The sequence below is a fragment of the Petromyzon marinus genome, chromosome 51, assembly GCF_048934315.1.
Source record: "Petromyzon marinus isolate PM22_M1 ecotype Great Lakes invasive population chromosome 51, UKy_Petmar_22M1.pri1.0, whole genome shotgun sequence".
Classification (NCBI taxonomy): domain Eukaryota; kingdom Metazoa; phylum Chordata; class Hyperoartia; order Petromyzontiformes; family Petromyzontidae; genus Petromyzon; species Petromyzon marinus.
This window is the reverse complement of record NC_133717.1, coordinates 10922715-10928791: the sequence shown is the minus strand read 5'-3', so window position 1 is coordinate 10928791 and position 6077 is coordinate 10922715.

The following is a 6077-nucleotide window of genomic DNA, read 5'->3' as shown; positions in this document are numbered from 1 at the left end:
GGTCAAACATCCCCCATAATAGACACGGCATGGGGAGATATTGATGCATCAGTGGATTGACAAAAGGCTGTAGATAATGTAGCATATGGCTCCCGTTAATGAGTTTGCAATGGTTGAGCATAATTTATGCAGACGGCGTTTTGTTTTTTTCTCCTTAAAAGTTAAAATCAAGCTTAACTCGAGCGTGAAACGCAAAAAAGCTAATGATGAGTATCTCCAAAAAAAATTTAAATTAGCAGAAGGGTTTTTAATTCTCAGGCTTCAGACAAGCACGTGCGCATTGCTCGAAGCGACGAGCGTCGCCTCGGCCTGCCTCGTGTTCACCCTCGGCTCCTTACCCGGGACAACCACACGGACTAAGCGACGGAGTGAACGCACGTGCAGCAGCCTGCACAGATTGTTGTCCTTCCCCCGCACCTCCGATTGGTTGCGTACGGTGCGAAAGAGGTTCAACGCAGATACACGCGCATGGAAATGTTGTGGATTTGCTCTCCAACACACCGGTGTGCTGCGCTAGTAACGAAGTCGCACGTTCTGTTCACGTGACAAACTTTACCAATTGGCTGTGTCGGGTGGTGGCGGGTTTAACGACACATTTATATATACACGCGATCTAACCCAGTAAAACCTCTATTACAAAAGTCAACGATATTTCGTCTACAAACTGGCTTGTGGACAGACACCCGTGGAATGTTCCTCTGCCCGCGAGCAAAGGAGCCTTTGTCAATCCACTGCTGGCTGACGGCCACCACCAGCAGGTCGCGCGAGCTTATATGACCATACTTCACCGCACTGGTTAGTGTGCGTTGATCAAGGTGGGGAGCATTAATGTGGAAGCATATAAGTGCAGCACAACCACGGATTTGTTGAGCCGCCCAATACAGCTCGATAGCAACCTGTATGAGCACAACGGTCACCCATCTAAGCACTATCCAGGCTCAATTCTGCTTAGATTCCAAGATTTGATGACAAAAGTGTCAACACATGAATCAATAACACTGTGGCCTTAAAAATGGAAATTATATGATAAGTGACGTTAAGGGCAATTGCTCTTCCTCATAGTAGATCAATAGTGATACTAGAGAGAGAGAGAGTGGATAAGAGTTTGAGACTGAACTTTTACACCATGTGCCTAATCAGAATGTTTTAAAAAATATTTTATGATGACCAGTTTTGAAAGTGGCTTACGGAAGGTTACCTAATTGGTAATCGACAACCCCTTCAATAGTAAAAACAAAACATTTACTACTAAATATATTCGTTTGTGTAAAAAGTTAAATCTATAAAATGTTGCTGGCATCATGCATAATAATTCACTTCATACAGCGCCTTCCAAGAGAGGATCTCAAAGCGCTGTAGCGAAGACAATGAAACCACGGGATCTGATCAGATTGGGCACCTTCTGGGTGATTTGGTCGTGAGCGGGCCCAGGTAAAGCGGCAGTGATGTGCCCTTCAACAACGCTGAGAGATTTTCGTTTGGAAAGAGTTGCATAGTGGGCTGCATTAAGCTCACAATGTACCTCGCCGTTCATCCTCCTTCTCCGCGACAGCCGGACTCTGTAAGCACTTGCTTGCATCACGAGGGTTGCCACCTCTGAGGCACTAAAGAAACCGGGACATGTCATTGGAGGAAGTAAATTTCACAATATAGGAATATAGGAGAGTACGACACGCAAACAGATTGTCTCGAGGTGGTGCATTGTGACGCAACCGACCGATGTCTCGGGAACACTTACAGATGGCCCCGAGGATGACTGACCTCACAAAGCGGTGAGACACTCAGGAAACCGGGACAGGTGACAAAGCCTGTGCCCCACCAGGCAATGTGCGAGATCCTGACGACTCTGGGGGACTCGCTGCTTGCAGGGCCGCCGTGGGGAAGCTGAAGGGGCGCGGAGCAGCGAGAGGACTCTGTAAGTAGATGAGCGCTTCGCTTCGATCGCCGGGCGGTCACCATAGCGATGGGTCATGGCTAGGCCCTGCGGTGCACAGACAGGGGCTGGGGATGAGAGAGACCCGAGGCTGCGCTGGGGGGGGGGGGGGGTGGGAGGCTCCATCGATACCCAGGGTTTATCGAATAAAAGAGAGGAGGCTGTGGGGTGCTGTGCTCCACTTTTTCTTTTCCCTAACTCGTAACCCAACCCTAACCCCATAACCTGCCCTCAGTGCTTGCTCCCCCCTCCGCGGTGAGCGTGGAAATCTCTTAGCACAACAGGGGCACATTTTCTTTCTCTCCGCAGCATAAACACGGACTCCTCTCAGAGATTTACCAAGCTCAGCGGGGAAGCGTCAAGGTGGCACACAGTCCCAACTATATTTCCTATCCTGCCTCAGCTCATAAATAAAAAATGAACAAAATGAGTGGCCTTGTAGCCGAGCCCTGACCAATGCCTCACTCGGAGCCACTCACCGACCGTGAGCTTTGCTGATGGGAAGAGCGGCCCTTCGGTTCCACGTGCCGTCTCAAGTGAGGCGGTAGTCCTGGTAGAGAGATGTTAACTACCTCGCCTGGAGGTCGTTGGTTGGATCCCAACCCAGACGCCTGCTGTATATTTAGAGTTTGCGTGTCTTTCTCCCCGTGATCAGGTGGATTTTTCTCCGGGTCCTTCGGTGTTTTCCTCCACATTTAGAATCAACATCACGCGTTCAGAGTATTTGGCTGCTATAAATATCCACGTGATAAGCCACTTCATTGAGCTTTCATTTGTGGCCAGGTCGCTTCTAAAAAAAGAGCTATATCGCTCAGTGGGCCTTACCTGGTAGCAGGGATCTCAAGCTGAAATTAATTGTTACCTCCAATATTGAGTACGGCTGTAAACGTTACAAACGAGAAGCAGCCAAAGACTGAATTGATCTTACGCTGCAATGATGATGAGGGGTGAGCAGCTAAACCACGTACCCCTAACCCTTATACAATATTTAAGCTACTCGGATGAGCCTTATCACTGACCCTAACAATCACCAACTAGCCAACCAGCCACTAGTTTTCACCCTCTAACTGACTCTAACCAAGCAGCGACTAGTACTAGGCCCTTTCACTTAACAGAATCTTACCTTTAACCCCGCCTCTGGCACAGTCCCCCCCCCCATCCTGTTCATTGCTTGTTTACTTTTCAGTTTTAGTGTTCTGGGGTGCCACGTCCCTTGTGTACCTGGTTTTTTTTGTACGTCTGTCCGTCATTCCCCCTGCGTGTGTGCGTGTGTTCTCGCCTGCCTCTAATTATTGGTTCGATATGGGGAGTTCTGCGTCTGGAGACTTTGTCCCTTTCGATTCGTTGCTCATCTTTAGTGTAAGCAGTGAAGCTTGGAGAATAAAAAAAAAACAACCAACCGCAATAGCAAGCACTCAATAACCAGAGCATCCATTTACCTCCTACGAATAGGAACGTTTATGTCAGTTTTTGCCGCAAAATGGCTGAAGAAGCTATGGTTACAGTCTTTCACATTCTTGGCTATGGTCAGCATCAGTGGCAAGTAATATTGAAACTGGTACTTCCCTCCCCACGTTCACCAAGCAGCACTGAACAGCGTGGTGAAGTATGGTGGGAAAAAAAACTGACGTTCCCGACATGGCATACAGAGGCCTTAATACTGGTAGGAAACGTAGTGGACTGGAAGCCCAACCGGGATTAATTCACAGGAGGCAGGGGATTAATTGTGTATGTCTGTGGATGTCTGTCCACGTGGGAGGGGTTGGGCTGGGTGGAGACGGGAGGGTAGGGAGGGGCTGGGTGAGGAGGGGAGGATGGGGAGGGGCTGGATGGGGAGGGTGGGGCTGGATGGGGGGTGGGAGGGGTGGGGCTGGGTGGGGAGGGGCCACCCCGTGGTGCCCTTATAAAACTCAACGTTTAACCTACTCACACCGGCTTGTGCCCGCCCTCACAGTCGGGCATATTTGCGGAATACACCACGTGGTGCCGCCGTTGACCCTGGCCATTGACCGAGCAGCCCAACGTTCCTACCAGCTCCCTCTGGAGGAATGTGTTCCATTGGAAGATGGAGTTTGTGGAATAATTATTTTTATTTATTTTGACCATACATTGTTTATAAATACTGATCCTGGCTGCAAGTGCCCCAATTTGGTACCGTGTATCACACGCCATGAGAATTTACACTTTTTGTTTGTCCCAAAGAAATTTACCAAAAAAAATCAACACATTTTCAGCACAAAACAACTAATTCAAAGTGACTTCATTATTCTGTCACTCTCTCCACATGATTATATTTGTCTGGACATTTGTCACAGTGAAGGATTCTCATTTATGCATTGTAAGCGTAGGGTTGTATTTTAGTTCACGTGTCTGTAACAGCCGTCAATAGAAGCCATCTTTCTCAGATGATGATGTTGTTGCCTGTCTTTGGCTCATCATGCACAAGCACTTAGCCATCAATTGTCAAAGTATTAGTCCATTAGTGCATAGTCCACTGACAGAGTACAAGACCTAATGCACGCACGAGCCAGTTTCCACAGTGGAATATTACTTACATGTTTGGGCGGTGTTTTTTTTTTGCTATAAAATATAAAATGGGAAACTATGATCAAGCATAGTGGTTAACTTAAGTCGTTCATATGTTGGGAAATCAATTGGACTGTTTGCATCACAAAAATATTTTAAATACATATTCTACATGAAATATTAATTGATGCTCATGCTGTGAAAACCATCATCATCAGTCGTTGGTCCTGTCCCAGAGCATAGCGGTCCCCAGAAGACAAATGATAGCTCAACGAAGTGCCCTATCATATTGAAATTTACAGCAGCCAAATACTGTAAATCTATGTTTCTAAATGTGGAGGGGAAAAACGGAAGACCCGGAGAAAAATCCACGCGACCACGAGGAGAGAACATGCAAACTCCAACTGTAGATGCATCAGGGTCGGGATTGAACCCACGACCTCCTGCATACCGGGCGAGGCGGTTAACATCTCACCACCACGGCGCGAGCCGATCCTGAGCGAGCCTCTGGAGAGCCAGGATGTGTATTGCACCTGGTTTGCAAAGAGTTATGACGTTATGAACAATAAAGGGCTGCTGCAACAAGAGGTTATATATGGGTTTGAGGTGGGTGTCACTCGTGGGTAAGTAGGCGGAGTCAGAGATGCAAAGGAGTCCCGTCGCCGCACGCACGCACGCATTACCGTCCCATGTGCCAACCTGTAATGGTTTGCGCAGGGTAAATGAATTACAAATTGCAGCCAAAATTAAGTGAGCTAATTAGTGAAAAGCAATCACGGGTGATCTGGCACTGGCCAGACAGAGGGGATATGACGCGTAAAGGTAAGAGATGGCATCTGTGGGGTTCGTGTGTGGATTCAACTGAAGGCAGGCTTGAGGGTAAATGAAGACCTCTCAGCACCAGTAGTATAGCTGTCAAGTGTGCAGGCAGGTGCAGCTGCACCGAGATCCGTAGGCCAGATGGCCGCAGAGCTCCGAATGATGGGGTAACTTGGACAGGGGATACCACTTAATCAATTGCGCCAGTTCCCGTGTCAACCGCGCTACGCTGCTGCACAACATCCTCCGTTCAACGTGGCCCTGGTCTTGCGGGTTGTTTAACCATACACGCTGCTCAGCACGGTTGGCTACGTACGGCGGGGAAATAAGTTCAACATACATACAGACAAGGAGCCAAGTCGTCGGAGCAACATAACCCTGCAGTAGCCCACAGCATTGTCCCGTCGTGCCTGTGCGCGAACTTAATCCAGCACTGGTAGAGCAGCCGCTGACATCCACACACTGCCACTGAGAGCCAATGCTGGCCGCTAAGGTCACTGGTGGAGCACCTAGCAATTTCACCACCCCCCCCCCCCCCCCTCCACAATTTTCTTGATAAATTGTCGCAATTGTCAGTCAAGATTCAATTTCAAGAATACATTTGATTCGGTGGTCTCATACGTGATGCAGATCTCGTCAAATAATTAAGAGGTAAAGAAATATCTCACCAAGATGACACCTCTATTCAACCGTAGTAATTTCACCTGTGAATCTTTTGACAGCCATAATGTTTTTAATCAACGAAGCAGTGGGGGCAGACATTGGAACATAATTAGTGGATGTTTACCTAAATGTTTAC